Source organism: Ursus americanus, chromosome 29 (genome assembly GCF_024610735.1).
Source record: "Ursus americanus isolate L20-20 chromosome 29, mUrsAme1.1.p, whole genome shotgun sequence".
Lineage (NCBI taxonomy): Eukaryota > Metazoa > Chordata > Mammalia > Carnivora > Ursidae > Ursus > Ursus americanus.
The window spans coordinates 26,609,494-26,629,994 of record NC_142155.1 but is presented as its reverse complement, the minus strand read 5'-3'; positions in this window follow the sequence as shown (position 1 = coordinate 26,629,994).

Genomic DNA, 20,501 nt, shown 5'->3' with positions numbered 1-20,501 from the left:
GCTCCTCATTCTATTAACTGGAATCGATTTCTGTCTCTCAACCCTCATCATATTTGTTTGTATCATTTGCATGTCACAGTTAAATAATATATTATGAGGATGTTGGTATACACATTTCAGTTCTTCTGCTCCTTGAGGATGGATATTATTTTATTTATATCAAGATCCCTAACCAAGCACATTTAACATTCATATTTATATAAAAGTGAATTTATTCAAGAAGATCTCAGATACTGATGATTATTATACTACCACTGAAAACTTACCCATCTGATTAATTTTATTTTTTAATATCTAAGCATTATTTATTTTTTTATTGAAGTATAGTTTTCACATCTGATTAAGTTTAACGCTTTCACAGTAGCCAGGTTGTAAAGTTCTACATTTAATCTAACAAGGTTACCACTATTCTAATATTTGTGAACAATCTGAAATCGACCGGCCGGCTCTAGCCGGCCCTCCGTAGGACACGCACCAGGAACGTAGAGCCAAGAGGTGAGCGCCAGTCGAGCCCTGCATTTGCAGGACAGGCACATAGGCAAGCGCAGTGGAAAAAAAGAAATAAGGGATGCCAGTAAAGACCCACATTTAACACTATTGAGTGCCTTCTGGGTTAAACCCTCAAAGCACTCCTATGACCAAAGCCACATAATGTCAATAGTTCGTTCATCCGTCCATGCCAAAGGGATCCCGGGGAAGGTGATTGGAATAGCATTGCAAAAAACAGCGTAAGTGAGAGTGACCAGGCTTGTTTTGGATCCCTATTTATTAAAATATTTTAATAAGCAAAAAACCTACTTTGTTCATGATGCTCTTCAGCAGTTCATAGTTGGAGATATTGTGCTTCTCAAATCTCTACCTGTTCCACGAACAGTGGAACATTAACTGGCCCAGATCACTTTCAAAGTGATCCAGTGATCGGAACACTCTGTGCAGGAACTACCTACCTCGAAAGGCCAGTCAGCTTGGAAACCACCTGCCTAACCAAAAATCTGGAAGAACTCAACAGCTCTTCAACACAGCGAAGGAGGATTAGAATAAGGAGCCAAAGGGAAAGATTCGTAATTTTGCTTTATGATAAAAGAATTTTTTTCCGTTACAGACAGTCCAATTTCTCTTCCGGTATTTATGCTGTAGCTAAAAGTAAATGAAGTAAAGACCTTGTTAAATTTTTTCAAAAAAACTCAAGGTCATGTTTTAAATTTCCTTTTCATTAGACATACTTTCCTCTTACAGTAAGTGTGCCTAGCAAAACCCTGCATTGTTTTGTAAGCTCACTGTGTTAGAAGGTGTATTTCTTTTTCATTCAAAGGAATCTTGAATTTATTTTAGAATCTTTATTTGGGGAGGAAAAATCTTTTGATATAAAATAGATAAGACTGCATTAAGTGAATATTTATTTTTGGTGGCATATATTCGAAATTAATTTAATTTTTTTCTCTGATTTAACCAGTTACAAATGGAAATAATCAATAGTTTGATTATCAGATTAAAGTTTGTTGACACATAGAAAATAAAATTTGAAAATTTAAAAAAAAATCTAAAATCAAGTTGTTTTTGTTTTCTTTTTCCTGTGGGTACATAATGAAGTACCTGGTATATAGCAGGTCTATCAATAACTGTTAAATGACTAAATAAACAAAGAAACATTTTTGGCTTACCTCTTTTGATTTATGGCTCTAATAAGTGTCTTTAATAATAGCAAATGTTTGGTTTTTTGATGATGGCTTCTCCTTTTTTGAAAATAGCCAAAAATAGTGAGGTAAGTTTGGTGCATAATATTAGTAACCAAGCTTATTAAAGCCATTTTTAACCACAAGAATGAGGAATAATAAAGAGATTGATTTTTATGCCAATTCCAAAATCTTTTTTTTAACTAATTTGCCAGGCACAGTATTTCTTTAGTCATAACATATTAGTTCCATTAGAAACATTTACAAATAGTATATTTCTGTTGTTGCCTATTTTGTACTTTGATTTGTTATTTTAATGATACTACTTAAAAATTTATTCCTTTGTGGGGCGCCGGGTGACTCAGTCAGTTAAGCTTCCCACTCTTGATTTCACTTCAGGTCATGATCTCAGGGTCATGAGATCGAGCCCCATGTTGGGCTCCACCCTCAGCAGGGAGTCTGCTTCTGATTCTCTCTCCCTCTCTTCCTGCCCCTCCCTCTGCTTGCACTTCTCTCTCTCTCTCAAATAAATAAATAAAATCTTTAAAAAACTTAATCTTTTGTCTATTTTTCAATGTTATCTGCCAATATCTGAGCCAATTTAAGTAATAAGGCATATGTATTAAGTCACACTTCGTATGAAGTCAGGATTGGACACCACAGTTGATCAGGTTCTGTGAATACATGGGTTTACAAGTGGGAACTGTGTATATATGATTCAACTGAAATTGAGACAAACACTTCTTTATATAGCTTTATGTACAGCTAGAGAAGATATTATTACAAGCTAAACCATTAACATGATTCATAAGAGTCAATTTTGGTCACGTGTTTTTCTTCCTTGCTCTTTACCAAACAAAACACAGGACAAGTGATTAAAGATGCATATGTAAGAGAAGTTGAATTTTAGATTTCCTAGGGAAAAGAGCAAGTTCAATGAGTTTTAGAAGCAGCAGATATTTGGAATGGTTTATGTATAGCCCTGTCTGCAAGAAGGGTGACAGAGTAAGAGTCCTCTACAATTTATAGGGATAAAACTTCCCCTTTCAATTCCTTTATGGTTCCGTTATTCTAAAATGATAATAAGAAGCAGTAAAACCTTTATATAATCTGGAGGATATTTGTTTTACTCCAAAAGTACTCAACGTTTCATCAGATCATTAACTCCACACGGCAAAATATATGCCATGTTATTTTCTTTGAACCTGTGCCACAATTTTTCACACAATTCCATAATATAGTTGGTATGTAATTCATTTTTGCTGAAATGAACATATTAGCTTAAAATATTGGGATGAGAAGTATGTTTTAACTTGGAAACACTAAAATATTAGATGATGGAAATTCAATGCTGCTTCTCCTCACAGTCCAGCATCCCTTAGAGTATTTCACAGAACACTTTATATCTATTCCTAAAAAAAAAAAAAAAAAAAGGTTCTGCATTCAAATAAACTATGAAATTTAAGTATCTTTCTTTGCTATTCATAGTTTCGGTCCAAAATGTTACCGAAATATCCTAAAATGAAGAAATCAGTTTAACTGTTTTATCAAAGCTTCCCCCCACCCAAAAAAATTATTTTGATCCTGGAAACTCTTTTGCAAGGAATTCCTATTAGCATTTCACAAACATTCTGTAGCATCTACTTTGAGAAAGGCCGCCAAGCATCCATTTCTGAAATGCATGGCACTATTCAATCTAGCCCTATGCAGTCTAGAAGAATCTAGAGGGGTATGAAGAATTTCTGGCTCATGATTTGCATAAGCTTGTGTTGTCAGAGCATTCTCCTTCAAGACTTCAAATGATAGCATACTCCTGGTTTGGCTGCCCAATGGTGGAAATCACACCACAGATGCTGTGCTGCATTAAGGCAATTCTGTCTCTCTTCTACTATAGTTAAGGAGACTTGTTGGCTTTTTTCCACATTCTGCTCCCATTCACAGATGAGCATTAGAGGGAATTTGGAAATGGAAGGCCTTTATGTCTGCTGTGAACAGGGTCAATTCAGTGTGGCAGCTGTGAGCTGGTGACATAGACTTATATTGACACAACCCACTTTTTTGCTGCAGAATCACAAAGTGAAAGCACCCGGGGCTCTTCTGCCGTTTTCAATAAGATGCGAATTTTTCTCTTCCTTGTATTAAGCAGAGATCTGTCATCTTGACTTGTACACTAAATGGTCCATTCTGACTGCCTTGTTTGTGTCCAATCCCAGCCAGAACCCAGAAACATGTGTTAACATTCGGCATGTTTGGGGGCTAGTTGGAAGGGCCTGAGGCAAGACTCCCTGATGCCTGCTGGAGGCTAGTCAATAATCATTAGCCCTTCAAGTAGTAGATGCCCAACATAAACTGTATTTATTTATTTAAAAAAATCTTTACTTTAAGCCACAGGGAAAGGCATTTTAGAGAAGGCAGTTTCCCTGCAGTTACTAGATTGTAATAAAGACACAGTTATGAGGGAGGGGGAGACTCAGAGGGGGCACTGTTCTCAACAGAAAGAATGGGAAGTCATCGAAATTAATTAATGAGTCTACGTATAGCAATGCCACTTAGTATCTTCCTAGTTATTTTTTTCATAGCCAACCTTCCAAAGTTCATCACTCACACCAAAAAAAGATCTCTTTGCAAAGGGGAATCACCAGTATGCAAAATAATACATCAAGCTCTTCTATGTACAAAACACTCCACTGGTTAAATTAAGAAATTAAATATGATCACCGACTTGGTGCTTTCACTCTGAAAGAGACAGACTGAGGACACTGCAATTAATAAAAGAATATACAGAAATACAGACAACTTAGTAAATATTGGTCATATCTAAGTTAAATAAGGTTATCTTTTCTATAGCACAACTTTTTATTTCAGTAGTGGAAAGTGAAGAATGCTTATTGCATACAGAGCTTACCGGATAAGAAATGATGCATTTATTGGTGTTTTTTACCCTTTTAAATCTCTCTCCAAATTCTAATGCCATAACCCATACTATACCATCTATAAGACAGGGACGCCCATCAAATGAGCTCTGTAGCACATGTGCATTCATTCATCCTTTAATTAAAGAAAACTTTGTGACTCTCTACTTGGAACCCAGCTCTATGCCAGGAAAACTGCTCTTAATATAGGGGCCACAACTTTCAGCCGATAAAGATAACTAGCAATGCAGCTATTGGAGTTCTTTTCCCAAAGAGTAGATAAATATTAAGAATCTAAGCCCATTAATTTGTTGGCTTTTATTGACATAATTTATGCATAATATTGGCATCAATTTTAAACCCAAGAATATGAATTGTTATGCATTTCTTCTGGCCTATTTTTTAGGCCCTTACTCAGATAACATTTCTGTTTGAATCTTTGCCTAAAAAGTATTCCCTGTAGAACTGAGTTTCTCCTTGGACTTGGATCGAGAAGAAGCCAACAAGAAGGAAATAAAGCAAAGATGAAATAAAAGGATTGGGGGGGGGGCTACAAGAACTCAGGATGAGGGCAGAGAGTCAGAACTGCCACTGGACTGAAGCCAGGATAGAGCCAAGCACCTTGCAAGATAAAGAGCCTTGGAAGAGAGCCATAATACATCCGATCAGAGTCCATTTGAAGCATCAAGATGCAAAGGAGAAAGATGGAAGAGAGCTACAAAACAAGGCAGAAACAAGGATTATCTGACCATGGGAATGGGACCTGAAGGAAGGGAGTGGGCAGACCACAAACGGACTTACCGAGACTTTGGTGTGAAGCTCTCAGTTACTTCTGGTGGTGGCATTAGCTTATTAAGAATGCTGAACTGGTAAAAATAAGGAGGACTGGGTCAGAAATAGAGGTAAATTCTAGGCATGGAAGGCATAAAACTTGGATGTGAATATTACTTCCAATTTCCACTAATTATTATTTATGCTACTTAAGGCAAATTGCCTAACTTCTCTCAGAGTCCTAGGGCTCTTTATCTGGAAAATGATAGTCCACCTTACCTTACTGCCTATGATAGGATTAAATAACAATGTATGTAATGCACAAAACACAGCAATTAGAATGGATAAGTATGCAGTAGTAAATGGCTAGCTTGTGTTGTTAAATTTTTTTAAGGTTTATTTATTTATTTGAGAGAGAGAGAGCATGAGCAGGAGGGGCAGAGAGAGAATCTCAAGCAGACTCTGCACTGAACGTGGAGCCCAACACAGGGCTCGATCCTAGGACCCTGAGATCATGACTTGAACTGAAACCAAGAGTCCAACCCTTAACTGACTTGCACCACCCAGGCACCCCTGCTAGTATTTTTAATTTGATATTAATATATCATAGAACTTTCAGTTCCTACAGACATCTGTGGCAAAGTGAGAAGAAAATAAGTATTCTAAAGCCCATAGTCAAGTCAGAACTAAGCATAGTTTTGGATTTCATTCACTTGCATTTTCTTTTCTCTTCCAAATTGTGAAAATATATAATGACGGTCAAGGTTAATGTCGTATGGAGAAACACATATACGGAAAAGCATAGTAGGAATCATCAGAGAACACAATGTGTGGTGTAACAGGAAGAGGTGGACCTATTCTAAGGTCATGATAATAAAAGGAGAAACTATCCAGAATCTACAAGCCCATCATAATTGAGGGTCATTTCAATTCAACCTGTGTTTAAATGACTGTATTTAAATGACTAGTGTTGGACTCTTATACTTAAACCTGACATATGAAGGTAAAATGATTGACAAATTAAAACCCTCTGTGCTCTATTTGATTCACTTCAACTCTAGCTCATCTCTGGGCAGAAATTCCACTTTTCTTGAATGGCATTACAGATCTGACGTTCTAGGTCTTTTTTTTTTTTTTTTTTTTTTTTGCCAGTGTCTTTTAAAAGGTATTATAATCAGTCATGAATTAGAGTTACTTGTCTTCCTTCCCTTAGCAGAGTGGTTTGTACAGACTAAATCACAATTTTGACTGAATGAGTTAATAAATAGGGGAGCTTGCAGATAGCAGGATCCATCTCTTATTCTTTATAAGGAGTCTGACATATAAAAAATGTGAAACCTACGAATTTGAATTACATGATGATTGAATTGCTGCTGGTTTTACTTTCTGGCGCTTTAACTTTTATTTGATTTCAAGATTCCTATAATGAAGTCCCATATTTTCACCACTACACTTGAGTTCCTCCTGCAAACATATCTGTATCTAGTATGGTCTTTCCTATTTTGGTGACAAATTCCAAGTATATCGGGAAAGTATAATTAAAAACTCTCCCTTTCATAAACTGTTACATAATTTGCAAACCAATCAGTGTTTCTAAGTTTGAATGAACAGCTCTTGTGAAATCTTAAAAAGTAACTTTTTTTTCCTTCAGCTCTTTATAAACATACACACGCAGAGAGACACACACACAGCTGTACTACATGAACTATGGAGCAAGAAGTCATAACCTTAAATCGACCTTGGCCAATTAGAGTGCTGTTAATATAGATGTGTTTTGTTGATCCACTCTCTCAAGGAGTTTTTTAGGAAAAACTAAATTGCAGCACATTTATAATTCAGCATTATTTTCTCAGATTAGAATTGTTTACCCCATGTGTCAGAATAGAGAAAAGCAATCAAACCTTTTCTCATGGATATCATACCGAAGCCCTGCTGGGGACAAACCCAACTGAAAGCTACAGCATCCATTTGGGAAAAAACCCCTTCCCAAAACTGTTTCCAGAACCAGGATGTGGAAAGAGAGAAAACTGTTAAAGAAAAATATTTTGTGGGGGAGCCTGGGAATCTCAGTGGGTTGACATCCAGCTCTTGGTTTCAGCTTAGGTCATGATCTCAGAGTCGTGGAATAGAGCCCTGTGTCTGGCTTGCACTCAGCGAGGAGTCTGTTGGAGATTCTCTCTTCCCCTCTCTGCCCCTCCCCACCACATTCTCTCTCTCTTTTTCTCTCAAATAAACAAATAAATCTTAAAAATATATATTTTGCCATCATGTCAAAACATAAAGCAATGGTTCTACTTAGAGGGGATCTCTAAGTTTATAATAGCAGTTTCAATTCCATTATGCTAAATAAATTAGAACTTGCTGGCAAACAATGAAAGTAGAGGCACAAAAGCAAGGTTCATGTTTAAGTAGTGCCCAGAGGCCCTAAAGAGTCTGGAAAGACCTCAAGGGAAAGAGGTAATGAGTGCCTGCAATGTAACAGCCTGGGTGTCTCATGCACAAGGATTGGAGGAAGGGTGCGTATGGGTAGAATTTCTGTTCAAACCATGCAGGTCTCCGAGGCTTCTGCTGGGCTTTCAATATCTACAGGTGGACTAAAACCGGTTAGGTTCACATCTTCTAACCTTTCCCCAGGGAATTATCATTCTATTGTCTTTGCTTGCTCCTGACTTTCATTCTTTTTCTTTTCCTGTCACTTCTTGCCTCTTCAGTTCCACATCCGAGCAGTTTTTCCCACTGTGATCCAGATACTCTGCCCCGGATGGACCACCTGCTGAAATGCCCCCTAGCTCAGCCCTCTCCTCCTCTCTGTCTTATGGACTGGATGGCTGGGTAGAAAGAGATAAATACATAAATAACGGAGCAGAAAAGAACTGCTCATTGGAATGTTCACCAGTCAGCTGCTGTGTCTCAGTCTTTCCTTTGAGTTTTCTCATCTTACAGTCCTTTGTGGAAACCCCCTTTGGGTGGATAGTTTTCTACTTTCCTTTGATGTGGGTCAGAACCCCAAATTAAACAGCTAAATATCCCAAACTCTCCCTCTTCCAAACATGTCTACAGAACCCAAATCAGGCAGTAGTATAAATTAGAAAGAACAAAGGGAAAGATGCAATGCCCTTATTCTTATCGGAAGTTATGCAATCAATATATAATTATTTACCTCATTTTTGTTACTCGTGCTGCCCTGATTTCTTCATCATAACATCAAGAAACGACTCCTTCTCCTGACCCTCAGCAGGAAGCCAGAGGATCAACACTGCAACTCACATCTGTAAACAGCCTCAGTATTTCCAAGAAGCTTTATATAAACTACTATCTCATTAAAGATTAGGATTCAGTAGGGACCATCTAGTCTAACCTATTATTTTTCTCCATATTTTGCAATAAAGCAAAAGATGGCAAATGTTTTCTGTACATGTCAAATAAATATTTTAGGTTTTGCATGCCATCCCATCTCTGTTGTAGGGCCAAAGTAGCCACTGACAGTATGTAAACATGCGAGTGAAGTGTTCCAACAAAAATTTACAAAAACAGGTGGAGGGTTGGACTTGGTCGACGGTCTGTTATTTGCCAACCCAGGCTGTAAAGGGTTTGTTTACGAATCTCTAAATATATCTTGTGTTTTCCCATCTCTTTGTACTTGCAATGGCTGTTGCCTAGCCTGTATGTCCCTTTGTGCAAACTAGAAAAAGGAAAAACGTGCCTCTTCTGAGACAACAATTTCGATAGAGACCAGCCCTTTGGGAGAATGAATTAGAAAAAGATTTTAACCTCTTTCAGGGTCAGGGTCATATCTAAGTATCCCACGACAAGGAACTTGACAAACAATTAATATTACTGATTTGGATAAAGAAGAAACAACACAGCTTCAAGAAATACCCCATGTCCTTTGAACTTGGAACATCAGATTAATCCTTATGCATCTAAATTATTTTCCAGCTTTATGTTTATAAGGGAATAAAAAGGGGTTGTAGCAAATCGCAGTTCCCAAATACAGAGTATGAGAGGCCACTGTAGTAATTTTTATTTTTTTAATTTGCAGCATCTGAAACGTTCCATTTGTTTGGAGATTTCTCCCCCAAATGGATCCTCGTGATAGACAAAGCTCGTCTTCAATATAATACACCAACAAACCAGAACTATTTTCTCAAGCCTCTCCTGCAGGGAGATATGACTACACTTAATCAATCACATGGACTCACCTTGGACTTTGGACCTGGAGCCTCACAGCACAAGTGAGGACACACTGCAGAACCACTCTTGAGGCCACGAGCTATACCTAGGGTTCAGAGATGGTCAGTAAGCCTGTAGGGTAGGTAATAGCCTCACCAGACAGGACCTCTCCTGTGATTTTATCTGTGATTAGGTCTGCTGCTTAGTTTCTCTTGTTTTGCTAATTATATGAGCTTGGTTTTTCAGCCTTCTTGGATGCTTTACGAACTCCCTAATAATTTTCCAGTAAATTGGTTTTTGTGATAAATCACTGAGATGCTTGCAACTAAGGATGTTGGTTAATACAGCCTTTTCTTCCGTATTCTTACCAAGAGATGTGATAGCTCTTATTAAAATTTTACCAATGTGATAAAGAAAAAAACATATCTCATTACTGGGGTAATTTTTAGTTACCAGACTCCTCGAGTAATTGGACTCATTTCTTTATTAATTTTTAGCCATTTAAATTTCCTAGGACTGTACTTATTTAGCATCTCTACCCAATAAATTTTACCATACTCTTTAATATTGGATTTTTTTTATTTTTTCCTTACCTATTTTCAGGATATTATTTATAATGTGGATAACGCTATGTTAAATTTTTTAATTCTGGAATTTGTTTTTGATGCACTGTATAAAGAGACACTCCAAAGTGGAGATGGGGGTTATTATCATCACATAGTGGACTAATTATCTCACCAATATTTTTAATTAGACTTTTTTTCCTTTCTCTAGTTCTTTGTAAGATTGGGCAAGTTTTTTGTTTGTTTGAACAATTCTAAATCTCAAAATGTTTATCTATCAGAATACTTATTTACCATGTAATTTAAACATCTCTAATTATGACATTTATCTCTATTCAGTGTGATCATTATACGCAATGCATTAACTGTTGGGAAAATAAGAAAGAACGAGAGACTTGGTAGTGTTTTATGGTAGTAAGAGTCTGCAGTTAAGAAATGAATACATCTTACTTATTATTTCAGCTGATAAAGCATGAAGTCCTGATACTAAAAAGTTAATTATACTAGAACTTGGTCAATGAAAGAATCTGGAAACAAGGGAAACAATAAGAGCCTGAAAATCTACATGAAGTGCATGCAAGGATGAAAGTCTTAGAGACCATTAAGTTCTTTGTCTGGAAGGCTGCAGAGACTTATCCAAAGCTCTTGTACAAAATAAGTGGACAAAATTCATTCTATGCATAGGTGTGGTTTTGTGTTACCTATAAAATTATCAAAGATTAAGAAAAACATAAACTCTAATACTAATATACATGAGCTGCTGGTTGAGAGATTATGGGCCCAGTCTGAAAAATGTAAAACAATGTCGATTCAGATAAAATTCTGGAAATGTCCAACTAGGGTCTGATTGATCCCCAGAGTAAGGCAGACAAAGGTGAAAGTTGTGCCGATAGACTCCAACAGACACTGCCAGGAAGTTGGTAGTAGTTCAGGTAACTTCACACTCTTCACACTGTCGCTAAATTTTACCTTATGAGTCACGGTCACTTTATCATATCAGTCCTTCAGAATCCTTCTATTCTGAAAGTCTTATGTGTGAGAAGCAGCTCATAAGCTTTTACACAACCACCTATGACCAATCACTGTGACTGTCTGGCTTGAAATTAGAATCTTGGAAGGTCAACAATCTGTTTTCCTATCTCTTGAGATGCTAAATAAAAGATGCCAAAAATATGAACTTTAACCATCATGGAAAATTTCCTTTTTAAATATTGTGTTTTTTAATATTGTAGCATAATTTGAGGATGACATTTCTCAGCATAAGAGCAGTTACATGGGAAAATACTTCCTCTCTAGCTTTATTTCATTATGGCTGGGACAGGAGTTGAGGACATATATTAAGAAAGTACGATTTAGTATTGACAGATTTCATTCACAAGCTAAGATGACTAATAGCAAGAATAGTGATTTAAGCAGAAAGAAACCATTATTTATCTAAGCAGAAGTAAACAGTGATCTAAGCAGAAAGAAACACTTAAAGAATTACCTCTGACATTCTTTTTTTTTTTTTTTTTTTAGAGAGAGACAGTCAGCGAGAGGGAACACAGGCAGGGGGAGTGGGAGAGGAAGAAGCAGGCACCCAGCGGAGGAGCCCGATGTGGGACTCGATCCCAGAACGCTGGGATCATGCCCTGAGCTGAAGGCAGACGCTTAACGACTGCGCCACCCAGGTGCCCCTACCTCTGACATTCTATGAAGATAAACTATATGCTTACTTGGTGGGGAAAAGTAAAGAAAATATATTGAATTATAAGTCTAAGTTGTTGGTGGTTTGAAACATGGTTTTTACTGTAATATTCCAGCACTGAGAAATAAGCTTACTGCATGATGAACAGTTACCATCTCAAGAAACATTTTCCAAAGACAATTCAAGAATATGCCTAAATAGATAAAATTACAAATATATTCAAGATAAAAATAATAAACGTAAAAAATCTTCTCACAACTTTTAATTAGAGCAGAATGAAACTTGGCAGCTTCATCTGGGACACTTCAGAAAAGGAGGTCAGTGCCCTAGGATGAACCCAGTCCCTGACTGACAGGTCAGAGTGTTTCCACTTAATTAAACCCATGGAGGGAAGTCCTCTTTGGGTTTGTGGGAAGGATATAGAAGAAGTGTAAGAATGCCCTTCCTTACTGAGCTTGTGTGAAAGGCTGCTTTAGATCCATTGCATTCAAGACATCCCCACTTCCACACCCCCAGGCACATACTCCTACTAGGGGCCAGATATGGAGAGAATCTGGCAGAAGGCATTGCTTGAGTCTGTTCCCGTTACCCTGATAATCTGCTTTTTTTGCAATACTTGTAAACTATCAGCTTTAGCTTTGAGAGCACACAGCCCACCCACTGAGGCAAAGTGTTCTTTTCTTGACTAAGCATATGCCCAAATCTTGGAGAGAATGTAAGAAGAGGTGAAAAAGGCTCCACAGTTAGGAAAATAAAGAATTATTTAATGGTGAAAAACAAAATGTAGCCTTTTGGATACTAAAAGCTAAAAGCTATATCTACATGATAGCCAAAGAAGGATGCTACGTGGCTCTCTCACTTTTCCATCAATTCTGTCCATTCATTCATTTATACATGCATACAATTAATTTTCCTGTCCACCTACTGAATTTCAGGCATGTGTTGGTCTTTGGTGATTAAGTGGAAAAGAAAGACAAAGTCCTTATTCTCATGGATCTTATATGCACGAAAGGCCTGCCATTGAAAAATTACGTGTCACATAAGCTTCGTATTGGAATACCTTAGGTCCTATGTATAGACATTCAATCTTTGGAATCCAGTCATTTGGGTCCATTTGATGTGAGACTTAAGGTGCAAGTTTTAGGATACGTTGTTGATGATGAGGCCATCTGGGCTGTCAGAGGATAAGAGCCAGAAAGAGGAGGCCCAGCCCTCCTCTGACCTGGTGAAACTCTCACCTCCCTTGCTACAAGAGGCATAAAATGGGCCCTGGGTAGCCCTGCCTGCTTTGCCACCTGATTTATCCTTTGCTCTGTATGGTCAGATTCAATCCATTACCCATGATTACTAAACATACGTGACTGCTACGAGTGTCCTTCCAAACATCACATTCTGGCTTAGTCACCCTTACTGGAGCTCTTGGATACTGACATTTTCTAATCAAGAAGATGTACGGAAAGCGAGCAGACAAAACGAGAATGTAATTACAGACCCATCAAAGTGAACACAAGTAGGTTAACAGCTGGGAAAGCAAAGGGAAATCGTTACTTTAATTAGAGTAAGCAGAATGGTCTCTCACCAAAGGTGACAGTGAAACTACCAGGATGACAATAAGCCTGACATGCGAAAAGCCAGTGAGAAGGTCTTTCCATTTAGAGGGAATAGCTGGTGAGAAATACCTAAAGCAGTGAAGTGCGTTGGTCCTAGGAATAGAAAGCACGCTAGCGTAGCAAGAATAAGGGAGTTAAGAGAGGGTGGTATAACAAGATGTTGAAACATTAGGCAGAAACCAGATCAATCCAAGCCTTGTAGGCTATGCTAACATCAATCAGATGGTGCTTTGTATTTATCTGCTAGGTTCTTGTTTATAGCTATTCAGATGGAGAACAATAAGCTCAAGTTCTAAAGGATAATATGAATGAAGCTAAACAATGACTGAGCAAAAATTAAGATATGTATTCAATATTTAAATGGCAACCACGCCACTGATAATTACTCTCCAGAGAACTGCCCTCATTATGACACAGATGTGAGAATCCAATGAGGCTTTTTATCAAGAAGACACTACAGATTCATGTTCAGGACTTAACAATTCAATGATAAATGAATATAATTAAATAATGTTGGTTTTCTATCGCATTCATTAATGTTTTTCTGGAACATGATAAACACTTAGATAAAATTAAATTGTGTTTCCAATCTTCACAATAGTATATAACAATCTACTACATTTGGCTTCTGGATATTTGTCATTCTTCATAGAATTATCCTTAAAAGGGAGTCCATAGGTGGAAGATGGTGTTCTTTCTGGAAACCAGCCATCGAACTTGAACATTTTTCTGTTGGATTATTAAACCAAAAGCAGACTGGAGTAAAATACAGGAGTCACCATTTGTTGGAACAGAAACAATTACAATGTGCCTATCAGCTAAAGGCTGTCACACAAAGTTTGCAGGACAACTGGAAGATGGCTTACTCCCCAAATTGTGGTGCCAACACTTGGGGCCCAAAGTAAGATTCTCAACTAGTTAAGAATGAGGAAATGTTTTGGTTTGGCGTCTTCATTGAAAACTAGGCAGATAAACATACATCGAATTATATTTGTGAGCCCTTATTATTATCCTGTGAGAAGAGTTCTGGCTTTTTAGGATCTCAAGTAACATTCATGTGGTAAACTCATTAGATTCATGTTTCAGGATTAAGCATCTTCTTGATTATCTGTGACCCATCCTTCAGCAGCTACACACTCTTCTAGCTCACTCTCCTTGCAATCAGTTAGCTGATGGTCAGGGAATGAAGATTAATATTTGCCTCAGGCCAACAATTCAGAAGGCATAGCTCCTGTTAAAATACTAAACATCCCTCAACCATTATGAAATATAAATGATTTCTAGATTATCTCAAACCAAAAGCTTGTTACAGATCTTGACTTATCACAGGATCTTCTCATCTAAAAATAGCTTCTCAAAAAGAATTTATTTGCTTTTTTGTTTTCATTTTAGTGGACCACCGTATCTCTGAGATGCAGGTGAAGAATTCATAATGAGAATATAAGCAGTTTTACCTGAATCTCCTTAAAGATCCTCAATAAATACATTCTTACTGACTTTTGTCTAGCTCTATTTCTCTCCAGGTGGTTGTGGTGGTTGTTTTCTGAGTATAGGTACACTAAGACACATTGGACTGACTAAAATTTGTTGAGTACAATTGCCTATAGACTGAGATATCTGAGAACTTTGAAGTTGTTGGACCCAGAAAAAAAACATCCAACTGGTTTATTTGTGCAAAGACATCATAACACAGGCAAAAATCAAAAGATAAAAGTCTCTCAAAATTCCAAAGAAAACTATATTTCTCAAACAGAAAGTCTATTAGATCTAACTCAACTTATAAACCTACAGTTACCTTTCACCCATGTAAGAATTATCCGATATTATCGTTTCTGTTATGATCCTAAAGTAAGATTCTGGTCTTCCAGGTCACTCTCATTATTTTGAAAAAAAAAAAAAAGTCTTCAAATGGTTTCAATATAAAAATGCAAAGCAAATACCTGCTGACAATGCTTCATCAAGTTATTTGGCATATCAAAAAGAAATAACATAGTCATCTGTCTTTCCCTTTAAATATTCAGTTTTTGTTTGGATTTTGGTTTAAATTTAATATTTATTGGAGGCCTAGAAAACAGTGTAATAGTCCTAGAAAAACAAAATCTTGAAGACTACTTAATCTCTCAATTTACTATATACTATCTGTATGCTTCCGTATTACTATATCGTTTAATGGAATAAATGGCTTGTTCTTAGGCAATTTGCAAAGTGTCAGCATTACTATAAGGGGTACAGACAGACTCAACATTAGGCATGAAGAATACCATACTTCCTTTTTCAAAAAGTTACTATTAATATTGAAAGATAAAACCTGAAAAGCAATAAATCCCCAAATGTAGAATCTTAGATTTATATTATAATGAAGAATTTAGTATCACATAATTTAAGAAGATGGGGGAAGAGATCTTGTAAAAGAGTAAGATCTTCCAATCTGCTGTAAGATTGCTCCATTACTCTTAAATGAACTTGGGAATAGATCAGGACGAAAGAGGACATAAACACAGTAGAATCAAGCTACCTGACTCCCTAACACAGGCCAAGGCCAGGTGCATTGTCTCAGTCACTGGGGAGAAGCATGACTTTCCATTTTCCCCTGTATTAGACAGAATACAGCATTTTGACCTGAATCGCATAGTGAAATGTCCTGCTATGTATAATAGAAGATACCCACATACAGAGAGAAGAATTTCAAATAAGAAAAATGATGTTTCTCATTTAATAAATTCAGTGCGTTTCAAAGCACTGTGAACTTTTCTTGAATATATATTGAACATCCAGCAGAATCCCTTCCTCGAAGCCAATTTCTTTAGCTTTCTTGTCCCCTGGTATATCTTCTGCACTTGGAAAAAGGTCTACCTCATATTAGGTGCTCAATATATTTGGTTATTTAAGAAGACAGAGGATATAATAGAGATGTACAGTGTAATATTCTTGATATCCAATATAAATCCTAAGTCAAAAGCTGCTCCTAGATTTTGGCTTGGCTACCATCTCTCACAGTCAAGACAGTGCAACAGCAGTTAAGAGATCAGGGCTCCAAAATCTGAGAAAATTCCTGAGTCATTTCTTAACTACTTACTGATTTTACAAAACTGGGTGAGATACTTGACCTTACAAAGCCAGTTTTCTTCTTAGAAAATATATGAAATAATAGAAACCACCTTCCACAGTGATTATGAAGATCCAACAAGGTAACACAAATTACTTAAGTAACATTAAGTAATGTTAAGTGTTCAGTGAATGATCATCTATTAAAACAAACAAATGAATAAGCAAGCATTATTCAACAGTAAAACCAGGTCTGTCCTACGCTTTCTAGACCATTCATTTGAATCTGCAATTTTCACATCCAAAGAGAGTTGGGGGTTTTTAAAGTCTTAACCCATAAAAAAGTTTATTTCCATATATATAAGGCAATCAGCAAATGGTATACAATCAACATATAAAGATAGCTGGATATCTTACACAAGACCAAGTGCTTTATTTATTCATAACTGAGGGAAAATAATCATTACCAACAATTAAGATATAAAGTCAAACCATTTGATTAATCATAGCTTTAATTTCATGCTAGCTTATGATGTAGTCTATTGCACAGGCAGACTACAAGACTTTCTAAATTATTTTTTAAGACTTTTGAGTCTTGGGCGCCTAGGTGGCTCAGTTGATTAAAATCTGTCTTCAGCTCAGGTCATGATCTCAGCTTCCTGCGATCGAGCCCCGCATCAGGCTCTCTGCTCAGTGGGGAGCCTGCTTCTCCCCTCTCCCTCTACCTACCGCTCCCCCCTGCTTGTGCTCTGTCAAATAAATAAAATCTTAAAAAAAAAAAAAAAGACTTTCAAATCTTTTCTTTATTCTGTCAGAAGTGAGTGTGAATTCTTCAACTCACATTAGGTGATGCCTACAACAAATAATGCTAAGTGACTTCCAAAAATCAATATTCTTTTCATGTGACAAGTCAGTAGATGTGAGACCACAGCTACAGTTCTGCTCTGTTTGGGTCTGTTTCTGGGTATTCTTCAGTCTAGGCTTCCAGGCTAAAGCAGCAACCCCTTAGTGTGATGTGTCCATTCTTATGTCAAAGAGAAAGAACCAGAAGATCTGGGAGACTGCAGATGGCTGCTAAATCTTCTTCTCAGATCTGACCATTGAGTGAAACATATTACCTACATACCACATGGCCAAGTACAAAGTCAGTGAGGCACAGACCTATATTCTTCCCACACATGTTACACGACAATGGGTAGAGATCTATAATCACTTTTTACCAGAGAAGAAAGTGATGAAACAGTAATAAATATGCTTCATAGAAACTGGGATTCAAACGAAGTTTCCCCACCTATAAACATAATTTGAATGAAATACAAACTAAGTGCAGATCTTCAAGAAGACAGATAAAATGAAAACATTTTTTGAATGACTATAAATAGTAAGGACTTAATCTCTCTGTCCATGTTACTTGAAAGTGTATTTGACAGAAGAATAAATCTGTAAATCTCCATGATTTCTTAATGGGAACAGATGAAGAGAGCATTAAGCACACATGAGGATGAAACCATAGGGCATCACCGATTCGTTTTGTCTTTCTGGTGAGATCTTCCTTTAATAAATAAAGGAAAACAGTTTTAGAAAAGAAGATGAAAACCAATCAAACACAAAGCCATATTCAAACCCAATCAAAGAGGCTAATCTCCCAGGAAGGACAGTGGATTGATACACTGGGAAGATGAATCAAAGAACATCCAAAGCAGAGAACCAACCCTGAGATTTGACAATCAATGAATCTCTGGACACCTAATCTGCCTGTCTCCTTAGAACACCATCATCTAAAGGCAGATCAATAGCAGTCGATCATATTATGATCTTGTTAAAATGGTGAATGATGAGTGAAGACCAGGAAGTTGAAAACTTTCTACAATATTGCTTTGGGCAATAAAACGTAGGGAATCCAAGGAGAAAATCATGAGGTTGGAAATGCAAGAAATAAGGCCAGTCTCTGACAGTTAACATGTCTGAAATAGATGGGATATCTGACCTAAAGGACTGTGCTGTGAACTACAGTCCACTTTGGTGCCTGGAAAACCTGGAGGTAAAACCTACCAGAGATGCCCCAAAGGGGCATTCCAGAGGTTCTTGTGTTGGAGAAATGTCTTGAATCTTTCCTTGGAAAGTCTCAACAGGCTAACAACAGGAAAGTCAATCTAGAGTTGATTGAGTACCTCAAGCCCCTCATTTCCAGCAACTAGTGATCTGAGGGAAGGCAGTTCACCACTCTACCTCATGGCTGCTGGTGAGAAACAGGGCAACACGGAAGCTTCTTTACTCTGCAACACTTCTGCTTTTTTAAGTTAGGTAGTAGGGCGAGAGGTAATGGACAAATAGATAGATGATAGATGATAGATAGATAGATAGATAGATAGATAGATAGATAGATAGATAGGTGATAGATAGATGATAGATAGATAGATAGATAGATAGATAGATAGATAGATAGATAGATAGAGCTTTGCATACCCTTTACTTTTTCATTCTAACTTAGTATTTCTCAGCCAGGAGCAATTTTGCTCCACCAGGGAATGTTTGGCAATGTCTGGGGACTTTTTTTTTTTTTTTCACAGCTTAATAGATGCTACTAGCATCTGGTGGGTAGAGGCCAAGGATATTGCTAAACATCTTACGGTGAATGGTAGCATCTCCCACAACAAATAATTATTTAGCTCAAAATGTAAATAAGGGCTGAGATTAAGAAGCCCTGGTCTACCTGAAGCTTAAACTCCGCTGAAGACACTACTTACTCTGTGACCCTCTCAAGTTCTGCTTCTATCTGAAGGCCTCTCCATTTGCTGCTCTCTCTGTATAAAAAGTTCTTCCCTTTTTCCTTTTCATGATCTGCTTCTTCACATCCATCATTTGGAGTCAAATATCACCTTCTCAAGTGAAGCCTTCTCTCAAACTACCTGCCCCTCCAGTGTCTGCTTTGTTTATCAATATTTTCAATGATTTATTTTGTTTGTTTCTTGTCTCTCTTCCCATATTAGAATATGAACTCTGTCTTTTTCTCCCACTAATATAAGAGTAGTACTTAGAATAATCCCAGGCATATATAAGAAATTCATAGATGTTTATCAGTCCATCATATATGGATATCTTTACCCAGACTCTAAAGGTCTTAGGTGGGTACCCCAAACTGTAATAGAAGTGTCCAGGAAAACAGAACTAGAATGTAATGGTAAATTAACAAGCCTAATCTAATCAACTGCTTGGATTATCATATCAATAGCATGAAACATAAAGGAAGATGCCCAAAGAGGAAAAAATGTGATCACGTGGCTGTAGTAATTCAATACTGAGGGAGGAGAGCAGCAGGGAGGGAGGGAGAAAGAGAGGAATGCTTGTATAACAGCTATGAGTATATTTGAGAGATACGTATACTCTGCTGTGGGGTATGAATGACTCATCAGACCTCATCACAGTGGGACTGGGAATGTATGAGTTTTCACCTCCACTTGCTTGGATTCTACTTCTACTAAAGAAGTAATCTTCTGTTCACTAACTTAGCTTTCTGGTTACTCTAATATTGGAAAAGGATTGCTTCAAGGATAGGCAAAAAAGGTATGGTCCCCAAAAAGTGGCCCAGGCAGTTAGAAAGACCTAGGCAAGTTGCATATTCTAATTAAGCCACAGTTCCCAATCTTGTATATGCTAGTATCTACTGTATAGACAGACCATAATATTTAGTTACAACTGTCCAAAATATATTAGTGTATTTTTATTTTGGTTTTGCTTTTTTTTTTTTTTTTGGCTATCATGATGACAAAGATAATTTATACTTTAGTCTCTTTTATTTATTTTAAATTTTTATTATGTTATGTTAGTCACCATAAGTAGTCTCTTTTGACCTTAGTCAGTGTGGGTGAGTTTTTCTGAATATGACCAGCCATGGAAGTCCTGATAAGAGTAAAGTTTTAAAACTTTAAGGATGATGGATATGTCACCAAACTGGCTTGGTTTTTTTGAAGCTCAACCAAGGACAGCCAGTCATTTGGCTTGTCCTGTGTGGTAGACACTACCAGCACTCACCAACATCTGGTTTCCTTCTTCTAGTTACACAGAAG